The following is a 6,260-nucleotide window of genomic DNA, read 5'->3' on the forward strand; positions in this document are numbered from 1 at the left end:
ACGGGGCAGAGAAGCATTGCACAAGGCTTAACCCCTGCCCTGCCAAGTCTGTCACATCCGACGAGATGAAACTCCGCGCACATTCTCCAAGATTCCCGTCCATGTCTGCAAGACGCCAAAACTGACTCCAAGAAGAGCTGCCTTTTGTGTCCGCAGCGACCAATCACAGCGCAGCTTACATCCCGCAACAGCCGGCTAGGAAATGAAAGCTGCGCGCTGATTGGTTCCTATGGGTAATAAAGACGGTAACAGGGGTAACTAGGGGATTTGTGTCCTAAATTTTACCCCATTTAGTGGGAAAGGGTTAAAGCTGCAATGACAAAGGGCAACAATGGACACAGGAGAATTTCTGTTGCAGATTTGTGTGCAACTTGTGAATGTCATGCACTCTGATGGAGCTGTAAGGACATGTTCTCACAGAGGGATTTGGTTCTCATTTTGAGGCTCAAAATCAAATCCCAATTCTGTCCTGAATTTATTTACCGCTGTAGGCAATAGGAGGCAGAAATCGAAGCAGGACGCCGAATAAAATCAGGATCCTGATCGATCTTGCCTCAGATTTCACCGCAGCGAAATCATCAGCCACAGGAGGTCGGGGGGATCGGGGGATTATTCTTTCTTTTTTATGTAGATTATGAGCCCCCTATAGCAATCACAATGTACATTTCTATTTTCTATCAGTATGTCTTTGTAGAATGGGAGAAAATCCATGCAAACACAGGGCGAACATACAAACTCCTTGCAGATGTTGTTCCTGGCGGGATTTCAACCCAGGACTCCAGCACTGCAAGGCACCATGTCGCATGGGGAGATCAGGGAATAATTCGAGATGGAACTCAACCCCTGAGGGTACATTAACATGGAGGAATCTGCCACGGATTTGGGAGGCAGAGATCGCAGCAGGAAGCGTCCTGCTCGGTCTTGTTGCGGATTACATGGCTGATTAAGCCGCGAGTTGCACGACTTGGGGGTCCTGGACGATTAGGCCCGTTAGCTGAGCCACAATCCCCCGGCTGAGGATTTTCTCTTCATTTTCTGCTGTGTGAACTTATCCTAAGGTTCCTTTGTGAATGGCTCACATTGCAGAATTTGGAGAGCAATTTAAGGCTGCATTCACACGGAGTAAACGCTGGCGTTTTTTGTGTGTTTTTTGCACATAGCGCCGCGTTTACGCCGCGTAGCGTCGCGTTAACGTCGCGTATACGCCGCGTTAACGCCGCGCTATTTAGCGGTGGCGTTGCCCGGCGTTAACGCGGCGTATACGCGGCGTTAACGCGGCGCTATGTGCAAAAAACACACAAAAACGCCAGCGTTTACTCCGTGTGAATGCAGCCTAAGGTGGTCTTCCGCCTCCGATTCCTCCCAGCATTCTGTCCCTGTGGATCCTACAGGAGATTTTCAGATTCAGCTGCTCGCAGGTTAGCCTCAGTAGTCTCACGCTGCGGGTTCTGTGGCTGAATCTGCTGCAGAATCCACAGGAGGATCGAGCAGGACACTTCTTTATTCAGCGTCCATCACTGAAATTAATAGGACTAACCCTTGGTTCACATCTGTGTTTGGTAATAAATTAGGGGAGTCCGCATGGGGACTTCCCCGAGCAGACTAACGAATGCATTTGCAAGCGGTGTGCAGGGAAAGCACACGGATCCCCATAGACTATAATGGGGTCCGTGTGCTTGCCACGAGATCTCAGCATGGAACATGCGGGCAGGAAAGTAGATTGTGAAGTACTTTTCTGTCCGCATGTTCCCTGCAGAGATCTTGTGGCAAGCACACGGACCCCATTATAGTCTATGGTGATCCGTGTGCTTTCACTGCACACTGCTTGCAAATGCGTTCAGTAGTCCGTTTGGGCTCCCATAAAAAGAGATGACGTCTGGGAGACTCAAAAGTTTTATCCAATTGCTCAGGATGCCGCGCTCTGTGCTATTACATGTAACTTGGGTACTTGGTTTTGGGAACGGATTCTTCCCCTGAATTTTTGGTAGATTCTGCCCCATTGAAAGCAATGGAAGGCAGAGATTACAGGATTCAGAAAATAATCAGTGTTCTGCTCGATCTTGCCGCGGATTCCACGTCTTGGAGTCCCTTGGCCTAATAAACAGAGGAAAGCCACAATGGAAAGCTGATGCAGGGACAACGGCACTCCATCGTGGCAATCGGCAACCGAATATGGCGGCAGAAAATGAATTTCTGCCATGTGAAACTATCCGTAGTGTCCACGTCATGAAAAAAGGGGTATGACATACCCCCAGGTGGGGTGTGGCTTTATTGAGAGTGGGCAAGTCAGCTTCTCCCAGAGCATACCGCTTCTCCAACTTTGAAAAGTTGGTAAATATGCCCCCCAAATTTTTAAGCAAAGTAAGGTGTGGACTTAATAGAAGGGTTTCCACTTTCCATTTTAAAAAAAAAATAAAATAAAAATCCACTCCTAACTTTCGTTAAAAAAAACTGCAGCAAAATCTGCAACAAAAAAAGTCTGGGTTTCTGTAGCGTGGGGCCTCAGCCTAAATAAATCTTCCCCATGGTGTCCAGGCTCAATTCTAGATGTCTAAAGTCCCTGCACCACCACAGGATCAGACTTTATTTGGGAGGGTCCCACAGTCACACGCTTTGCTGTTTTCGCGTTTTCAGAGTCGCCATTTATCAAGCGTAATATGGCCCACGCTGCACTGGTGCAGAGATTGGTACCGTGGTCCGCAATTTATACAACATGTCCGTAATGGCCGTGAATTGCGGCACTGCACGGACTCGCCCATAGAATTCTATGGGCGATTGCGGCAGGACACGGATGTCTGCGGAGTCTATGTTGCCGATCGGCAACTTGCGGACCGTACATTCAATACGGTCGTGTACGACCAGCCTTAGTCTGTGCTTGGGGGAGATTGTCCTCAGTCTCTCGAGTACAGTCGATGTAATGGTTTTCGTTACATCTAGAGGGAGTCATTTTTCAGCAAATCCTCTATGATAATTCGATGTGTAATAGTATCGTGTGGTCTCATATAGAAATCGTACTTTCATATATACTATTAGGGAATTCTGACTTAAAGGGATATTCTCGTGTCTGACATTTGTGGATAGGCAGTAAATGACTAATAGGTGAAGATCTATCTCAAAATAAGGAACCTGTCCGTAGCATGGCCGCTGTGAATGGATGGAGAGGAGAAGGAGTCAGAGTATAACTGTGGGGAAATAGAGGAGTAAGAATTTGTGGTTTCGCCAACCAAATCCACAACTCAGGTACTATAGGTGACATATTGTACTGTATACCTAGAACATGTCATAGCTTTCCATCAAATATTTACATTCACAGCATATAAATTCAATGCAGACTCAAAACAAGATGATCTGTCTGTCTAATATATTCTCTGTACGGTCACATTATATGCCCCCTATATGGCATCATATTATATGTTATATACTAATTGTAAGAGAACTGTTATGCTGGCTCTGATGGATGGTATTGTGTTGACAAAATATAACACCCATCTTAGTTGACACCATATGGCGGTATTATGTGAGCATTGTATGGCAGTGTTATGAAAGCAATGTATGGCAGTGTTATGTGGACACTACATGGCAGTGTTATGAAAGCACTCTATGGCAGTATTATGAAATCACTACATGGCAGTGTTATGAAAGCACTCTATGGCAGTATTATGAAAGCACTACATGGCAGTGTTATGAAAGCACTACAGGGCAGTGTTGTGTGGGTATGGTATGGAAATATTATGAAAGCACTGTATGGCAGTATTATGAAAGCACTACATGGCAGTGCTGTGTGGGTACTGTATGGAAATATTATGAAAGCACTATATGGCAGTGTTGTGTGGGTACTGTATGAAAGCACTCTATGGCAGTTTTATGAAAGCAATGTATGGCAGTATTATGAAAGCACTACATGGCAGTGTTATGTGAGCACTGTACTGCAGTGTTGTGTGGGTACTGTATGGAAATATTATGAAAGCACTGTATGGCAGTATTATGAAAGCACTGTATGACAGTATTGTGTGGGCACTGTATAGCAGTGTTATGTGAGCACTAATACTACCTAAAATCAGTGCCATCAATTTATAAACACAATGAAGACATTTTAAAAAGTGACCTATCCTTCCCTGACACTTCATATACACAATCCTCACCGTATACAGAACATTGAGGGATCTCTAAGGCTTAATCTGAACTGTGGATAAATTATCAAGTGTCCTAATAGTCTGTATTTTCGATTGTCTTGTTAGAGACTGCAGTAGACCTGGCCTAGGGCTGGGGGCTCCAGGGGCCACACCTCAGCTCCTCTGTTTTGCACATGTCTTCTTCATGACAGCTGGATACCAGTAACCTGACACATTTTTGATGCCCTCATCGACTCAATACTGTTGAGTTTGACAGAGTGGTGGAGAAGGTTTCTTTTCCAGACAGACGTCTTCTGCAAAGTCCACCTTCAGCCTGCAATGCTAATGAGTGCACCCGGGCAGGGGTGGGAGAGCAGGCTCGAATCCGCTGTCATATCTGTTATAGGGTTATTCTGGCTTTATAGTGGTCATCGCAGGGACAGACCCTTCTTCACCAAAACATCTCCCGACTCTTAAAATACATTATAGATGAAGGGGCAGGACAGCATATAATCGCCTTCTGCCATTGTCACGGGTGAACTGCAAGCAAATGAATGCAGCGGGATCACACTTAATGCATATTCCCCATCACTATATGCAAATTTATGGACAGAGAAAGGGATGGCAAATGGAGCGACTGTGTCCTTGCTGCGCCAGGATCAATGCGTAATGAACTCCGTATCTTCATTATCTGACCTGGGTTTGTCTAAATATTTCTTTTAATGCCTTTATTATTACATGGCGCTGTTTCCTAAAAATTTAGGAGCATAACATAATTGTTTTTTATTTTAAACTAGAAATGACTTCTACTAAGACCCTGCTCTGTGCGTTGTCTAATGAAGCAGCATCTCCCTGAGTTTTGCATTGTGCAGCTCCCCGGCTGTTCCTCCTGGAAATGTATGAATATATTGATAAATAGGCGTTACCATTCCACATGTCAATAAGATGTGTCCCTACACAGAATTAACCAAAAGATAGTAAGCAAATATACACCCAGGTATTTATTTGTCATAGTAGTGTATATCTGATATGTAAGGCAAAGTGACACAAAAATTCAGGGTTCTGGTGACAGCAGAAACCTATCTATCTGCAGGGCTGGGGTGATATGCTGGGTCTGGTGACAGTAACCTATCTATCTGTAGGGCTGGGGCGATATGCTGGGTCTGGTGACAGTAACCTATCTATCTGCAGGGCTGGGGTGATATGCTGGCTCTGGTGACAGTAACCTATCTATCTGCAGGGCTGGGTTGATATGGTGGATCTGGTGACAGTAACCTATCTATCTGCAGGGCTGGGGTGATATGCTGGTTCTGGTGACAGTAACCTATCTATCTGCAGGGCTGGGGTGATATGCTGGTTCTGGTGACAGTAACCTATCTATCTGCAGGGCTGGGGTGATATGCTGGTTCTGGTGACAATAACCTATCTATCTGCAGGGCTGGGGTGATATGCTGGTTCTGGTGACAGTAACCTATCTATCTGCAGGGCTGGGTGATATGCTGGGTCTGGTGACAGTAAGCTATCTATCTGCAGGGCTGGGGTGATATACTGGTTCTGATGACAGTAACATATCTATCTGCAGGGCTGGGGTGATATGCTGGGTCTGGTGACAGTAAGCTATCTATCTGCAGGGCTGGGGTGATATGCTGGTTCTGGTGACAGTAACCTATCTATCTGCAGGACTGGGGTGATATACTGGTCTGGTGACAGTAACCTATCTATCTGCAGGGCTGGGGTGATATGCTGGTTCTGGTGACACTAACCTATCTATCTGCAGGGCTGGGGTGATATACTGGTTCTGGTGACAGTAACCTATCTATCTGCAGTGCTGGGGTGATATGCTGGTTCTGGTGACAGTAACCTATCTATCTGCAGGGCTGGGGTGATATACTGGTTCTGGTGACAGTAACCTATCTATCTGCAGAGCTGGGGTGATATGCTGGTTCTGGTGACAGCAGTAACCTATCTATCTGCAGGGCTGGGGTGATATGCTGGTTCTGGTGACAGTAACCTATCTATCTGCAGGGCTGGGGTGATATGCTGGTTCTGGTGACAGTAACCTATCTATCTGCAGGGCTGGGGTGATATGCTGGTTCTGGTGACAGTAACCTATCTATCTGCAGGGCTGGGGTGATATGCTGGTCTGGT

This window comes from Leptodactylus fuscus, chromosome 8, assembly GCF_031893055.1.
Source record: "Leptodactylus fuscus isolate aLepFus1 chromosome 8, aLepFus1.hap2, whole genome shotgun sequence".
Classification (NCBI taxonomy): domain Eukaryota; kingdom Metazoa; phylum Chordata; class Amphibia; order Anura; family Leptodactylidae; genus Leptodactylus; species Leptodactylus fuscus.